The 18,113-nt window shown below is 43.4% G+C and overlaps 1 long non-coding RNA gene across 2 annotated transcripts in view; it reads left to right on the top strand.

Moving 5' to 3' along the window:
• LOC147152436 (uncharacterized) overlaps positions 1–16,942 on the top strand; it is a 28,857-nt gene extending 11,915 nt beyond the window's left edge. For both annotated transcript variants that reach the window (XR_015088852.1, XR_015088854.1), the window contains exon 2: positions 3,226–16,942. This is a non-coding gene — a long non-coding RNA (uncharacterized LOC147152436). The remainder of the gene's footprint in view (positions 1–3,225) is intronic.
• Positions 16,943–18,113: the final 1,171 nt, after the last annotated feature.

The following is an 18,113-nucleotide window of genomic DNA, read 5'->3' on the forward strand; positions in this document are numbered from 1 at the left end:
GTGAGAGTAGGAACGTAGATCGACCGGTAAATTGAGAGCTTCGCCTTTCGGCTAAGCTCCTTCTTCACCACGAAAGACCGATACAGGGTCCGCATCACAGCAGACGCTGCACCGATCCGCCTGTCGATCTCCCGTTCCATCTTACCCTCACTCGTGAACAAGACCCCAAGATACTTGAACTCCTCCACTTGGGGCAGAATCTCATCCCCGACCCGGAGAGGGCACGCCACCCTTTTCCGACTGAGGACCATGGTCTCAGTTTTGGAGGTGCTGATCTTCATTCCGACCGTTTCACACTCGGCTGCGAACCGCTCCAGCGAGAGTTGGAGATCGCGGCTTGAAGAAGCCAACAGTACCACATCATCTGCAAAAAGCAGAGATGCAATACTGAGGCCACCAAACCGGACCCCCTCGACACCTCGGCTGCGCCTAGAAATTCTGTCCATAAAGGTTATGAACAGAATCGGTGACAAAGGGCAGCCTTGGCCTCCGCCAGCCGAGGTGTATCCGACTTACTGCCGGCAATTCGGACCAAACTCTGGCATCGGTGGTACAGGGACCGGACAGCCCTTATCAGGGGGCTCGGTACCCCGTACTCCCGAAGCACCCCCCACAGAACTCCCCGAGGGACACGGTCGAACGCCTTCTCCAAGTCCACAAAACACATGTAGACCGGTTGGGCAAACTCCCATGCACCCTCGAGGACCCTGCTGAGGGTGTAGAGCTGGTCCACTGTTCCACAGCCAGGACGAAAACCACATTGCTCAAAATAATTAAGTTGGTGGTAATACTGTACACTCAGAATTGATAGCTTGTTCCACGTAAAGAGTTCAACTTACGTTTACTTATCATTTCTAAGGCAACGAGTTTCCATATTTTTTATTTATTTATTTTTTTTTATAAACTGAACTCCTTGATTTAAAAAAAAAAAGAATAAATAAATAAGCTAAAATAAAACACTGGTGCGACATTACCAGGTGACATCTGTGTATGGCCAAACAGATTACTTATTTTACCGAAATATCCATACGAATGGGCTGCTGAATTGAATGGAAAACTATTGTTTCGTCATCATAGATGCTCTTTCAAAATGGCTAGAAATATTCCCTATACCAAACATTCAGACTCGTTGACGGTGGCAAAAGCACTTTGCAGGGATATCATCCCCAGCTATGGCATTTCTAAAAAACGTACAATGATGGTGGTACCCGTTTTATTGACCAAATTGTGGAGAAAATAGGAGTGATGGTTCACATTGATCTGAGAATCTTGGTGCTTACCACCCTCAAAGTGCTGGATTGGTGGGAATAATTAATGGCACAGCAGAAAATAGACAGAGATAATGCATTAATATAACGGGAAGTACTTTTCATAAGATAACGCTTAGACAATGTGTACACGTGAAAGACATGGCAAGTACTTTTCATGATGGAATAACGCTTAGACAGCATTTACACAAACGGGGTAGCAAGAGAAGGTTACATTTTTCTCAAACAGTAATGAGACAAAACACACACACACACACACACACACGGAAGGAACATCTTTTGGCATTTATGGCGTACTTTCAGTAGACCAAATACCAGATGATAACACGCCGAGCATGTGACTTGTATAAACCGTAATTTAGTCAGTCAGTTTCCATCTTAACACACAAAAATTAGTGAACCTGCAGTATGGAATACGGACTAAACGTAAAAACAATGAAGCGAAAATGAGAAAGGATGGGTATGAGGACGTAGACTTTTGGAGAGTGTTGGCGCAGAAGCGTGAGAAAGGGCCAAGTAAGTTGGACAAGGTGTTGTTTCATAGAAAAGAGAACGATGCGACGGGGGCCGGTGGCAGTGAGGAGGCAGGTTGGGGGTGACATGGAACTGGCTGAAAAAAAAAAAAAATCAACGAAATGTAGAATTAACTTAACATTTTTGCCATTAGGGACAGGATTCACGCTATTTGTCGATGGGTCATATAAAAAGGATGTTTTTGGGAAAACACAACTGGCTACTCTGTTGTTACGAAAGATGAAATTCTAAAAGCAGAATCACTGCCGTCGCATTATTCTGCTCAAGCTGCTGAATTAGTTGCACTAACAGAGGCATGTAAATTATGCCAGAATAAAGATGTTACAATTTACACTGATAGCCAATACGCATTTGCAACAGTACACATCTTTGCACAATACTGGCGCAATAGAGACATGATTACATCGACGGGAAGAGCAGTGACACATGCTCAATTACTCCAACATTTGTTAGATGCCGTACAGTTACCACGCAACATTGCAATATGTAAGTGTGCCGCACATAAATCGGGGACAGACAGTGTGTCATTGGGGAATGCTTTCGCAGACAAAACAGCTAGAGAAGCGGCTTTAAAGCCCTTCGCGGGGTTTATCAGACCATATTCCTGACACACAAATATTGAATACCCAAACCTTGATAGCTATGCAACAGCAGAGTCCACAGACAGAACAAAAACTGACTGATAAGGGGGCAACTTTGCGGGAAAATATTTATGTCAGCACAGAGGGAAAACCCATACTACCAAAAATTTGTGCAGGTGAGCAGCAATATTAAGCCATGGGGTGTCTCATGTTTCGACTGGGGGAACGGTGGCTCTTGTAAACAGACATTACACGACTTATGGGTTTAACCTCTTCTAAAAAAAACAATTTTTGTAGGGCTTGTTTGACCTGAGGCACAATTCACAAGGTAACTTGCGTCCAATGCGGGGTCAGTTTCCTCCGGCAACCTATCCTTTTCAGAGAATTCATATGGACTTTATTGAATTTATTGAAAGACATTATACCGCGATATGGTATTCTGCAGAGAATTTATAGTGACAATGGGACACATTTTGTTATTGTCACAATAGGTCTGTTATTTCATATTGACTTAAAGCGTCATTGTTCCTATCATCCACAGAGTGCTGGTCTGGTGGAAAGGATGAATGGGACTGTAAAGAATAGGTTGAAAAAAAAACGCATGGAGGAAACGGGTAGACCTTTGGACGCAATGCGTTGATCTTGTTAAACTGTATAGCAACATTACTAGTATAACTGGGCCTACTCCATTTGAAGTACTTTTCGGTAGGCCCTACAAACTACCGTTATTCACTAAACACTGGGAATTGGATGATGAGGCGATTTTGGCTGATTACATGAGAAAGACTTTAGAGAAACGTGATGAACTTAAATGACCTGAGAACGATTGTGTTTCCCAACAGACACAACAACTGGTGAAGCCAGGAGATTGGGTCCTGGTCCAGAGCATTAAGAGAAAACACTGGCACTCTCCCACGTGGGATGGCCCATATCAAGTACTGCCGACAACTCCGACTGCTGTGAAGCTTGCAGAGAGGAGCACGTGGATACACTTATCACATTGTAAGAAGGTCATTTCTGCTGATTTCTCCTCCGGGGAAGGTGAGCAAAAGTCTGGCAAGAAGGTGGGTGCAGATTTATAGTATCTGAAAATACTTGACAGTCAGTGAAGGATTTGACAGACACCAACCCCTTTTTAGTGGAGTTACAGCAGAAATGGCGATGCCAAAATAGCACGACAGAACTGAAGCTTCCAATAGCAACCCTGAGGGGGTTCAAGAAAAGGTGCGGTAGTATAATTCAAACAACGGGGAAGGGGTACGAACAGTACTGGTGGTACCTCACTGGACATGTGTTAGATTCGAGTTGGGATTCTTTGATCACTACACAACAGGGTGATTATTGGGCTCCTGGACAGGGCCGTGAGGCTAGATATTTTCATAACAAAATACTTCTTTCAAAGACGGGGTCGATACTCAATCTCAGGGTCACTGTGGGGGTTGGGCCTTTTAGGCCTCCTACTGTAGCTATTTTTAATTCATCTTGTTGGGGGTTTCTTTTGTGGGCTTATTCATCAGGTTTTGATCCTTATTTTCCTGTTGTAATTTGTGAAGACAGTACTCTGTCTCCTTCTGAGATTCCTAGAGTAGGTTTATATGTTAACAATTATATGAGAAATGCTTCAGGAGGTTGTGCACTTGTGTCATTGCTCTTAACTGTTACTATTTTTCCATCTACAGTAGAGGATATCCAGAGGGCAGCTCTGACGCACATTCCGCGAGACAAGTTCTTTAGGAATCGGCGTAGTGCTTCCTGGAGGGATGGAGATCAGACCTATATTGATGCTATTGGCGTACCTCGAGGTGTACCAGATGAGTATAAACTGGTTGATCAGATTGCAGCTGGTTGGGAGTCCATTTTTATTTGGATCACGCCGAATAAAAATGTTGACAGGATCAACTGCCTCCACTACAATGTGCAGAAACTGGGTAACTATACTGAAGCAGGATTTCTTGCTATCAAAGAACAATTGGCAGCCACCTCTCTCATGACGTTCCAGAACCGCATAGCGGTTGACATGCTCCTCGCGGAAAAAAGGGTGGGGTGTGCGCCATGCTTGGCGACCGGTGTTGTACATTCATACCTAACAACACGGCCTCGGAGGGGTCCCTCACCAGGGCCATCGATGGCCTCCGCGTTCTCAATCACAAGATGAAGGAGCACTCTGGAGTGGACACGTCTCTTTGGACGGAGTGGTAGGAAAGAACATTTGGTAGATTACAAGGACTTGGTTTCCTCAGTCCTGGTTTCTGTTGCTGTGTTTGCAGCTATCCTCACATTGTGTGGGTGCTGTTGTATTCCTTGTCTTAGAGCACTGCTCAACTGGTTGATCACTACAGCTATTGCACCTACGACGTCCAAATTAAACGATGTTTATCCGTTATTGCTTTATCGTACAGTTGAGAGTAAAAATGACACTGATGACACTTCTTTTGATTCTCCTGTTGACATTTCGTTTTCTTTTCCAGATCTCTTTCCGGGTCTTGGAGATCATGAGTAAAATTACATTGACAACCTCAGGTGTAATTACATTTGTTTTCATGAGAGTGATTCGGTAGATTAAAGCCTTTGTGGATGGTCTATTCGATGATATGAGGATTGTGCAAATGTAAGAGAAACAGGGTGATGTGATTAATGTTGTATATAATGATTCGGGTGTTGGATTTTTCAATCAGATTTTTCTTTATATTATAGTTAATATTATATTATAATAAACAGGGGGGAAATGTAAGAATAATAATGCATTTTATTATTTATGTGTTTGATTTTTATCATTAGGCCAACTTGCTTGGTGTGCTTTGCTTTCACATATGTATGTTAATTGCACACACACACACACACACACACACATAGACAAAACAAGTTCATAGTGTTCCAGCTGCTTTCGCTCCCCTTTCCCTTTGAGCTGGAACACCTTTGTTATCAGGGACACCGAAGAATAATAAAAAGAAAGGGGGCGCAGGAGCCGGGCAGAGCGTTTTAGGAACTGTAATCGTACACTTCCCTGCGCTCTCCTTGCAAGTAAAAAGACAATATTGTTGTAGAATGTCTTCTCTCCTCATTGTGTGCATTGTTTATGAATGTCTCACTTGGTGTGAACCTGACATTAAATCCCCCCTGTTTATTAATAATAATAATAATAATAATAATAATAATAAACTATAGGAATAACATATGTGTGAATGCCTTCGCCTTCACACAATAACTAGAGAATGCAATTTCTGGAGAAATTGCGTGTGAAGGCGAAGGAAGCTGAATGAAAACCTCGGAATGCATTGGAATTAAGTTGAATGTAGTTGAACGAAGTTGTATGATACTGAATTAAGTTGAATGATACCGAATTAAGTTGAATGATAGTGAATGAAATTGAATGATTTCTGAATTAAGTGGAATGAAGTTGAATGAAATTGAATGAAAAGGAATTAATTGAAATGAAGTAGAATTCAGTGGAAGGAAGTTGAATGATAATGAATGAAGTTGAATGATACTGAATAAAGTTGAAGGTTACTTAATGAAGTTGAATAAAGTGGAATGAAGTTGAATCAAGTTGAATGATACTGAATGAAGTTCAATTATACTGAATAAAGTTCAATGACCTCTATGAAAAACTGTGGAATGCGTTGAAGCGATACTGAATTAAGTTGAATTAACTTGAACGACCTCAAATCATAGAGAATAGCCTGGAATGAGGAGGAGATAAAAAATAAGAAGGGAATAAAAGACTTCCGGTTAATTTCCGGGTCATTTGGGAAACTTCCGGTACATTTCCGGGTCATTTGGGTCACTTCTGGTCCATCTCCGGGTCATTTGGGTCACTTCTGGTCCATTTCCGGGTCGTTTGGACCACTTCAGGTCCATTTCCGGGTAATTTCCAGTCCATTGCTGGGTCATTTGGACCACTTCCGGTTCATTTCCGGGTCATTTGGGTGACGTTGGGTCCATTTCCAGGTAATTTGGACCACTTCTAGTCCATTTTTGGGTCATTTAGACGACCTCCGGTCCATTTCCTGGTCATTTGGATCACTTACGGTTCATTTCCGGGTCATTTGGGTCACTTCCAGGTTCATTTCTGGGTCATTTGGTCACTTTCAGTCCATTTAGACCTCTTCTGGTCCATTTCCGGGTCATTTGGGTCAGATCCGGTCCACATCAGGGTCATTTTGGTCACTTACGGTCCATTTCCGGGTCATTTGTATCACTTCCGGTCCATTGGCGTGTCGTTTGGGTCACTTCCGGTCCATTTCCGGGTAATTTGGACCACTTCCAGTCCATTTCCAAATCATTTGTACAATTTCCGGTCCATTTCCTGGTCATGTAGGCCACTTCCAGTCCATTTCCGGGTCATTTGGGCCACTTCCGGTCCATTTCTGGGTCATTTGAGTCAGTTCCGGTCCATTTCCGGGTCATTTTGGCCACTTCCAATTCATTTCGGGGTCATTTGGGTCACTTCCAGTCCATTTCCAGGTCAATTGGGTCCCTTTCAGTCCATTTCCGGGTCATTTGGGCCTTTTCTGGTGCATTTCTGAGTCATTTGGGTCACATCTGATTCATTTCCAGGTCATTTGGACCACTTTTGGTACATTTTCGGGTCGTTTGGGTCACTTCCGGTCCATTTGCGGGTCGTTTTGGTCACTTCCGGTCCATTGCCGGGTCATTTGGACCCTTTTCGATCTATTTCTGAGTCACTTGGGTCACTTTCGGTCCATTTCCAGGTCATTTGGGTCACTTCCTGTTCATTTCTGGGTCTTTTGGGGTCACTGCCTGTTGAATATGGGTCACTTCCTGTTGATTTTGGGTCCTCCCCCAAGATGGCCGGCGCACGGGTGAGACCTCGAGGTGAGTATCCCCAATCCAGCTAATGTCCCTGACCAAGATGGCCGGCACACCGGATAGACCTCGGGGTGAGTATCCCCAGTCTAGCTAATGTCCCTGACCAAGATGGCCGCCGCACTGGGGAGACCTCGGGGTGAGTATCCCCAGTCTAGCTAATGTCCCTGACCAAGATGGCCGCCGCACTGGGGTGACCTCGGGGTGTGTATCCCCAGTTTAGCTAATATCCCTGACCAAGATGGCCACCGCACCGGGGAGACCTCGGGGTGTGTATCCCCAGTCTAGCTAATGTCCCTGACCAAGATGGCCGCCGCACCGGGGAAATCTCGGGGTGAGTATCCCCAGTCTGGCTAATGTCCCTGACCAAGATGGCCGCCGCACTCGGGGAGACCTCGGAGTGATTATCCCCAGTCTAGCTAATGTCCCTGACCAAGATGGGTGCCGTACCGGGGAGACCTCGGGGTGAGTATCCCCAGTCTAGCTAATGTCCCTGCCCAAGATGGCCGCCTGTCCAAGATGGTCGCTGCACTTGGGAGACCTGGGTATGAGTATCCCCAGTCAAGCTAATGTCCCCGCCCAAGATGGATGCCGCACCGGGGAGACCTCGGGGTGAGTATCCCCAATCAAGCTAATGTCCCTGACCAAGATGGCCGCCTGAAAGAATAATAATGCATTTTATAATTCATGTGTTAGATTTTTATTATTAGGCCCTACTTGCTTGATGTGCTTTGCTTTCACATATGTATGTTAATGGCTCACATACACACACACACACTTCCACACACACATAGACAAAACAAGTTCATAGTGTTCCAGCTGCTCCCTTAGAGCTGGAACACCTTTGTAATCAGGGACTCCTAAGAAAAATAAAAAGAGAGGAGGCGCAGGAGCTGGGCAGAGCGTTTTAGGAACTTTAATAGTACACTTCCCTGCGCTCTCCTTGCAAGAAAAAAGACAATATTGTGTCGAGTGTCTTCATTCCTCATTGTGTGCGTTGTTTACTAATGTCTCACTTGGTGTGAACCTGACATTAAATTGGTTCTTCGAGCTGGATCCCTATATGCCGGAAGGTTTCCAGCTGTCGAGTCAACTTCCAGGTAAAGTCCGTGGCCACGGCTCAAAGACCCTTTCCGGGACTGGACTTTGCTCCACTCCTGGGAACTGAAGGTTGACGGGAAGCCGGAGGTGTGAAGACATCTCTGGGTGAGTAGCAAACTCACAATACTCGTGGATGAGTGAATTGCGCGCTGGTAAAAAAAAAAAAAAAACCTTGACAATAATAGTCCCTTGTCAAGTGGTAAGACCGAGTTAGTCTATAAAACTGTAAGACAGAGTGAGTCTATAAAACTGTGAGATGGAGTTAGTCTTTAAAACTGTGTAAGCCTTGAGAATACTAGTCAATGTCAAGGTAAAAGACAAGAGTAAGTCTATAAAACTGTAAGGGCGATGGTGTCCTGTACGTACTTAAACTCTGTGAAAAACGCTGCTAAACGTGTGACTGTGAAAACTGTGTGAGTGGATAAACGAGATTGTAAGTGGCAACTTTGTGTGGACGCAATAGGCAAGAATCCTCCGCCATTTGTGGTAGAGCTTGAGGATTGCCACACATTGAGTTGATTGTCACCCTGTTTAAAGGTAAAAGTCAGTATGGTCATAAAGCTGACTCTATATCAAGAAAATGGGGAAACTTAACAGTAAAATCAGTGATAAAAGTGATCCTAAACAAAACCTCGCATGCAAAGATTGGAAATTTGTGGAATGTAACTATCCTTCCAAAATACAACATTTGAGCCTTTGGATAACAAAATATAACTTCCTGGCCATCTTAACACACAAAAATTGGTAAACCTGCAGTGTGAAATACCGACTAAATGCAAAAACAATGAAGCGAAAATGAGAAAGGATGGGTATGAGGACGTAGATTTTTGGAAAGTGTTGGCGCAAAAGCGTGAGAAGGGGCCAAGTAAATTGGACAATGTTTTGTTTCATAGAAAAAGAGGACAATGAGACGGGGCCGGTGGCAGTGAGGGAGCAGGTTAGGAGTGTCAGAGGGGTAAAGCTAGAGACTTGCTCACCGCCTCTTATTTATCCTACTTTGCCCTTACATGTGCCACCACCTCAGTTTGAGGCAATTGCCCCTGTCCCTTGTCCCACTTTGCCCTTAAGCATATCTCCACCTCCAGTTGACACACAGAGGGTGTTGAGGTCTGAGGGATTGGGACAGGAGTGGTCACGCACATTGGGGAGGACTCTTGTCGCCAACTTCAGAAGTGGCGACGTTTGACAATAACCAGACAGACTTGTATCCAATGATCGAGGTGGCTAACCCAAACAATGCTGCCGGACAACAACCAACCATGTTGGTCCATAGGACATGGACACAGGAAGATGTGAAAAAAGCCGTAGAAGGCATCACGTCTCATAAAGTAGACGTGGATCAATTTACTGTTGAGATGGAAGACTTAAGACACTCTTAACCACGGGGCAGAAACACAGCAAATTTGGATGTCGGCAATGGGTTCAGACTGGAATCATGTGAGAGGGGACTGGGATCCAAAATACCGTGATGACATACTACCACATGAGAGTAGGGAATTCATTTGCAGAGTTCAGGACCTCATCGAGAGAGTTCCCAAACATTTCAGAAAAAAGGCAAATTACACAGCTATTGGTAGACTGCAACAGAGGGACGACGAACTTTTTGAAGACTATAGAGTTGGGATGACTGCCTGTTTTAAAGCTAATAGTGGTATTCCCGTGACGGATGACCCTCAGGGAACATACCAAGAGCAACTTAAAAATGCCCTGCACGCCATCTCTCTGCCTGCAATCAAGCATTGGGTTGAAAAGCACTGGGTTGATATGGCGACGGGGAATTTGGAGTAGTATGTGAATCAGGCATTACATGCAGAGAAAGTTTTGAAAAATAAGAAAAATGTGTATTACCAAGGGCATGGCAGAGGCAGAGATAGAGGAAGGGGCAGAGGAAAAGGAATTGGCAGAGGCCGTGGCACAGGAGAAGCAATTTGGACAGGGGAAGTAAGTTGCTGGTGCTGTGGTGAAAAAGGTCACATTTCCCGTGACTGTTCTAAAAATGCTTTGAATAAGGCATGACTAAGCCAGCCTGCCTCACAACATGACAAAATGCATGAAAATGATGAACTTGATGATATTGAACAATATGTTGGTTTGGATTTACAGGACATACTGGCATTTGATAGAATAAAACCGGAAATTCAGCTAATAGTAAATGGAAAACCAATGGCATTCCTGTGTGACACAGGAGCATGCAAAACAGTATGCAACGAGAACATTCCCGACTCCAGGTTGTCCGGGGCTAAAGTGTTTGTGAGAACCGCACAAGGTCAACTGTCCACAGTCAGTGAAACCGACCCCGTGTGGGTACGAGACCCACATGGAGAATCATGTAGAATGCCATTGTTGGTAATGCCGGAATGTCCTGTGAATTTGTTGGGAAGAGATGGCTTGTTGAAATTGGGCCTAGCTTAAATCCCCTCTCCCGAGGGGAATATCATAGTGAAAAGGAGGAAGGAGTTGCAGGCTGGACAGCTCCCTGTACTTCAGGGAGGCCGTCTGTCTTTCTGTTACTACACGTTAGATTTGCCAAACAACCTACCTGCAACTCACAGTAACATCCTATTAAAGGGCCACGAAATGATTGACAAACAGGAAGGCAGAATGGATGCTGATTCATTACACATAACAATGTGGTATAAAAACACACAGGGATCAAGTTACACCAACAAGCATTACCGTTGATTATCTGTATTCAGATGGACTTTCAACTGTAGTAGCCGGTGCTAAATTTCCGGATGAACTGACACCTCTTTATAGAGAATGGCAGGCTCCACATGTTCCACTCTATAAAGGTAAACACTTCAAATGGAGTGGCATGGGGGCCATTGTTCAAACAGCACGGAGTGCTACGGATTGGGTACCGACAGGAGAAGGCCTTGAGTACAGTGAGGAGATAGAAATGTACAGAACTTTTTTCGACTGTGCAAGTACAAATGGGCGTCTATTTGCACTGGCACAGCAAGCCCTCCCATAAAGTACTGTTAACAGGGGAGGAAGAGGAGATATTACAAAACGTGCCACAGAAATTATGGCCGCAAGGGCCATCTGATGTAGGTTTAATTAAAGGGGCATTACCAGTCCAAATAAGACCCAAAACAGAATATAGGCGTTGTGTGCGTCAGTGTCCATTGAAACCAGACGCATACAAGGGAATACGGCCTGTGATAGATGATTTAATAAAAGCAGGAGTGATAGTCGAATGTCAAGACTCTCCCTGCAACACCCCGATATTCCCTGTCAAAAAGGCACCTCCTTCTGTTGGATGGAGGATGGTACAGGATTTGAAAGATGTTAACTCGGCTGTAATTCAAAGAGCACCCTGTGTCCCAGATCCACACACATTGTTAAACTCATTGCGACCTGATGCTGTTGTCTTTACTGTGGTGGACATAAGTAATGCATTTTTCTCAGTGCCTGTTGATAAGGAGTCAGTTTTGGTTTGCGTTCACATTTCAAGGGAAAAAATACACATTCACACGATTACCGCAAGGGTATTGTGAGAGTCCAACCATTTATTCACAAATAATGGCAGCAAGCATGTACAAATGTACTCCTCTAGGAGGGAGCCAAATTTTGCTGTATGTTGATGATGTTCTTTTAGCGTCGCCAGACGAGGAAACCTGCAAGACAGACACATTAGCTCTACTGCATCACTTAGCCGAAGAGGGACACAAAGTAAGCAAGAACAAGTTACAATTTTGCAGAAAACAAGTAAGATATCTAGGACTTAATTTCAGTGCTAAAGGAAGAACAATTTTAGAAGACAGGAAAACAATTATCTTGCAGGCACCAAAACCACAAACAAAGAAACAACTAATGTCATTTCTAGGTTTGACTAATTACTGCAGGATGTGGATTCCAAATTATGCAGAATTGATTGCACCATTATCTAAATTAATGTATGAGGAAAACCTGAAAATGACATCAATGATTAACTGGACATCGGAGGCTGAAGAGGCCTTTTGTGAGGTTAAACAAATGCTTGTGTCGAGCGCAGCCTTAGCATTGCCTGATTATTCAAAACCTTTTGTGTAGATGGTAGACTGTAAAGGGAAATTTATGACATCTGTGCTTTCCCAAACACATGGTGACAAATTGCCTGTAGCATACTTCTCATCTAAACTCGATAGTGTGGCGTGTGCACTTCCTGTTTGTGTTGGAGCTGTGGTTGCGGCCTCTATGGCAGTGGAATGCTCTTCTGCTATTGTTTTGTTTCATCCGCTTACATTGAAAGTTCCGCACGCAGTGGCGGCCTTGCTCCTGCAGACGGACATGGTGTTCTTATCACCAGCTAGACACTTATCATGCATGGCCATACTGTTGTCCCAACCACACCTCACTTTGGAACGGTGCACGATTTTAAACCCGGCCACACTTTTGCCACTTCCTGATGAGGGTGTCCGACACGATTGTCAGGAACTGGCTGAAAAATCAACAAAATGTAGAATTGACTTAAAGGATTTGCCATTGGGGACGGGACTCACGCTATTTGTCAATGGGTCATCTAAAAAGGATGTTTTTGGGAAAACACGGACGGGCTACTCTGTTGTTACGAAAGATGAAATTCTGAAAGCAGAATCACTGCCGTCGCATTAGTTACACTAACAGAGGCATGTAAACTAATGGGGAATAAGGATGTTACAATTTACACTAATAGTCGCATTTGCAACAGTACACATCTTTGCACAATACTGGCGCAATAGAGGCATGATTACATCGACGGGAAGAGCATTGACACATGCTCAATTACTCCAACATTTATTAGATGCCGTACAGTTACCGCGCAGCATTGCAATATATAAATGTGCAGCACACAAATCGGGGACAGACAGTGTGTCATTGGGGAATGTTTTCGCAGACAGAGAAGCGGCTTTAAAGCCCTTCGCAGGGTTATCAGACCATATTCCTGACACACAAATATTGAGTACCGAAACCTTGATAGATATGCAACAGCAGAGTCCACAGACGGAACAAAAACTCTGGCTGGATAAGGGGGCAACCTTGTGGGAAAATGTTTGTCAGCACAGAGGGAAAACCCATACTACCAAAAAATGTGTTCAGGTGGGCCATATTAAGCCATGGTGTGTCTCATGTTTTGACTGGTGGAATGGTGGCTCTTGTAAACAGACATTACACAATTTACGGGTTTAATCTCTACTCTAAACATTTTTGTAGGGCTTGTTTGACCTGAGCCAGGCACATTTCACAAGGTAACTTGCGTCCAATGCGGCGTCAGTTTCCTCCGGCAACCTATCCTTTTCAGAGAATTCATATGGACTTTATTGAATTAAGCCAAAGTGAGGGAAAAAGTACTGTTTAGTTATTATTGATGCATTTTCAAAGTGGGTTTAGAATTTTCCATCTAAACAACCAGATGCGCTAACGGTGGCAAAAGCGTCGTGCAAAGACATTATACCGCAATACGGTATTCCGCAGACAATTTACAGTGACAATGGGACACATTTTGTTAACAGAGTTATTGACAAAATAGGTCTGTTATTTCATATTGATTTAAAGCGTCATTGTTCCTATCATCCGTAGTGCTGGTCTGGTGGAGAGGATGAATGGGACTGTAAAGAATAGGTTGAAAAAGTGCATGGAGGAAACGGGTAGACCTTGGACGCAAAGCGTTGATCTTGTCAAACTGTATATCAACATTACTAGCATAACTGGGCCCACTCAATTTTAGATACTTTTCGGTAGGCCCTATAAACTACCTTTATTCACTAAACACTGAGAACTGGATGATGAGGCAAATTTGGCTGATTACATGAGAAAGAGAAATGTGATGAACTTAAATTACCTGAGAACGATTGTGTTTCCCAACAGACACAACAGCTGTTGAAGCCAGGAGTTTGGGTCCTGGTCCGGAGCATTAAGAAAAAACACTGGCACTCTCCCACGTGGGAGGGCCCTTACCAAGTGTTGCTGACAACCCCGACAGCTGTGAAAATCACAGAGAGGAACACGTGGATACACTTATCACATTGTAAGGTCGTCATTTCTGCTGATTTCTCCTCCGGGGAAGGTGAGCCAAAGTCTGACAAGAAGGTGGGTGCAGATTTATATCAGATTATATCTGAAAATACTGGACGGTCAGTGAAGAATTTGAAAGACACCAACCGCTTTTAGTGGAGTTACAGCAGAAATGGCGATGCCAAAATGGCTTAAAGATGCTATTGGGTGTTGTGCAGCTGTACTGATGGTTATTCTTCCGACCTATATTGATGCTATTGGTGTACCTCAAGGTGTACCAGATTAGTATAAACTGGTTGATCAGATTGCAGCTGATTTGGAGTCCATTTTTATTTGGATCACGCCGAATGAAAATGTTGACAGTATCAACTACCTCCACTACAATGTCCAGAAACTGGGTAACTATACTGAAGCAGGATTTCTTGCTATCAAAGAACAATTGGCAGCCACCTCTCTCATGATGTTCCAGAACCACATAGCGGTTGACATGCTCCTGGCGGAAAAAAGGGTGGGGTATGCGCCATGTTTGGCAACCAGTGTTGTACATTCATACCTAACAACACGGCCCCGGAGGGGTCCCTTACCAGGGCCATCGATGGCCTCCGCGTTCTCAACCACAAGATGAAGGAGCACTCTGTTGTGGAGACGTCTCTTTGGACGGAGTGGTGGGAAAGAACGTTTGGTAAATATAAGGACTTGGTTTCCTCTGTCCTGGTTTCTGTTGCTGTGTTTTCGGCTATTCTCACGTCGTGTGGCTGTTGTTGTATTCCTTGTCGTAGAGCACTGCTCAACCGGTTGATCACTACAGCTATTGCACCTACGACGTCAAAATTGAATGATGTGTATCCGTTATTGCTTTATCGTACAGTTGAGAGTAATGATGACACTGATGACACTTGTTTTGATGCTCCTGTTGACATTTCGTTTTCTCTTCCAGATCTCTTTTCGGGTCTTGGAGATCATGAGGAAATTATATTGACAACCTTGGGTGTAATTACATTTGTTTTCATAAGAGTGATTCGGTAGATTAAAGCCTTTGTGGACGGTCTATTCAATGATATGAGGATTGTGCAAATGTAAGACAAGCAGGGGGGAATGTGATTAATGTTGTATATAATGATTCGGGTGTTAGATTTTTCATTAGATTTTTCAGGTTTAGTTTTATATTATATAAAAAGAGGGGGGAATGTACAAATAATGATGTATTTTATGATTAATGTGTTAGATTTTTCATAATTAAGCTTGTTAGCTTTGTAGGTTTAGCTTTATATTATATAAAAACAGGGGGGAATGTGAGAAGAATAATGCATTTTTTGATTCACGTGTTAGATTTTTATTATTAGGCCCAACTTGCTTGATGTGCTTTGCTTTCACATATGTATGTTAATGCCTCACACACACACACATACACCCCCACATACACACACACACACACACACACACACACCCACCCACGCACACCCCCACACACCCCCACACACACACACACACGCACGCACGCTTGCACGCACACACACACACACACACACACACAAAACAAGTTCACAGTGTTCCAGCTGTTTTCGCTCCCCTTTCCCTTAGAGCTGGAACACCTTTGTAATCAGGGACTCCTAAGAAAAATAAAAAGAGAGGAGGGGCAGGAGCCGGGCAGAGGGTTTTAGGAACTGTAATAGTACACTTCCCTGCGCTCTCCTTGCAAGAAAAAAGACAATATTGTGTCGAGTGTCTCCATTCCTCATTGTGTGCGTTATCCCTAGTCTAGCTAATGTCCCTGACCAAGATGGCCGCCGCACTTGGGAGACCTCGGAGTGAGTATCCCTAGTCTAGCTAATGTCCCTGACCAAGATGGCCACCGCACCGGGGAGACCTCGGGGTGATTATCCCCAGTCTAACTAATGTCCCTGACCAAGATGGCCGCCGCACCGTGGAGACCTCGGGGTGAGTATCCCCAGTCACTGGGGAGACCAAGGAGCAATAACACCGGTCCACTGGAAAAGAATGGTGAAATTGTGTGGTTTTTTTAAGGGCAAATGAGTTGAATGTTGAAGGGTTTTATTATTAGTTTGTGAAGACATATACATGTATGGCTAGTGAAGGGTTTTATTATTAGTTTATGAAGATATATAAATGTATGTTAACCATTTATTAATGATTCAAAGTTCTATTACAAATGAGTAGAAGTAGAGCTGTTTCAAGGTTGCAGTATCAGGGGAGCGGATGTATCAGAGGAACACAATGTGTGGGCGGTTTGATGGTACCAGGTGCCGCCAGTGAAAAACAGGGAGACAAAGGCGGGGGCCACAGTTTCTCTGAAGGCCCCGGCCTCTTTGAATGCAGATAACTTGGTGTTTTCAGGAGCTACAACCCAGCGAGTCATGTGCACAAGAAAAGGCGTCATCTGAGACAGCGGGGAAAAGAGAACCAATCAGCATCTGAAGAAATATATTGCAAATACCATGTAACTAATGAAATGATAGTGGCTAGAGTTTTTGGTGTGTTTAATTTGCATATTGTTTTCTATAACTGTTCGGGGCAACTCGGGTGTGGTGTCGCTCTCTGATGGCCACAGGAGCGCACAGATCTGTATTGAAAGGGAACCGAGCCCCCGATACTGTATTAGCTTTTGCTGTTAGGAATAAAATCTCGCTGATTGGCTTTCTGGTCTTCTCTCTTACGGAACGAGCATGCATAATTGTTAGTTAAGGTGAAGCTAAGGTTAATGTTGGTTCAAATAATAAATATATGGTAAATAATTTGGAGTCAGATAATTAGAGTAAGTATCGTGATTTAGACCTTAAACCTAACAATGTGTGGGAAGTAGGACTTTTGGGGGTGTTGAAAAGCTGAATGTGAGCTGAATGACTTGTATTTGTGGAAATTGGGAAAAGGTAAATGTGAAAAGTCGAATGTTCCAATGGTTAATGAATGGTGAATAGTTGAATTTTTGTGGGTTTTTTAAGGGTGAATTACTTGAATGTGTGGGAAATAGGAATTTGGGGTGTGTTGAAAAGCTTGACCAATATGCGTTGAATGAGATGAATGTTGTGAATTTCAAATTGGAATGATTTAAATGTGAATTGTTGAATATGGTAATGGGAATGAATGGTGGAATTTTGTGTTTTTTTCACGGGTGAATAAGTTGAATTTTTGGGAAGTAGGAATTGTGGGTGTGTTGAAAAGTTTTACCAATGTGAGTTGAATGAGTTGAATCTTGTGAATTTGAAATTGGAATGGTGGAAATGGGAAATGTTGAAAGTGGCTTTGGAAATGAATGTTTTTTTGGGGGGTGAAAAATGGGAAATATTGGGGAAACAGTAAAGTTGGAGAACGAAAAAAAATATACCCCGGAAGGCATGAATTTTCTGAATGTTTTGAACCTTGAATGAAGTGAATCGGGTGAAAAATGTGGAAGGAGTCGCACACCAAAAAAATGAAAAAGTGGAATAATAATAATAATTATAATAATTAGCGAATGCAATTTCGATAGAAATTTGCGTGTGAAGGCAAACGAAGCTGAATGGAATCCTGGAATGCGTTGGAATGAGGTTGAATGAAGTAGAATGAAGTTGAATGACCTTGAAAAAAATCAGAAGGGAGACAAGAAAAGAGGAAGTAAGGAAAACAATGAAAGAAGGAAGTCAGGAAAAAAAGAAGGAAAACAAAGAATCATTGACTCAAAGGAAGGGTGGAAGCAAGCAACCAAGATAGCAAAGAAAACAAGCAAGAAAAAAACAAAGGAAGAATACAAAATAGTAAGAAGGAAAGGTTGAGGTGAAGAAATGAGGAAGAAAGGAAACTAGTAAGCAAGTAAGGAAGGAAACAAGTA

The sequence above is a fragment of the Filicampus tigris genome, chromosome 1, assembly GCF_054856515.1.
Source record: "Filicampus tigris isolate MCC_2025a chromosome 1, RoL_Ftig_1.0, whole genome shotgun sequence".
NCBI classification, from domain to species: domain Eukaryota; kingdom Metazoa; phylum Chordata; class Actinopteri; order Syngnathiformes; family Syngnathidae; genus Filicampus; species Filicampus tigris.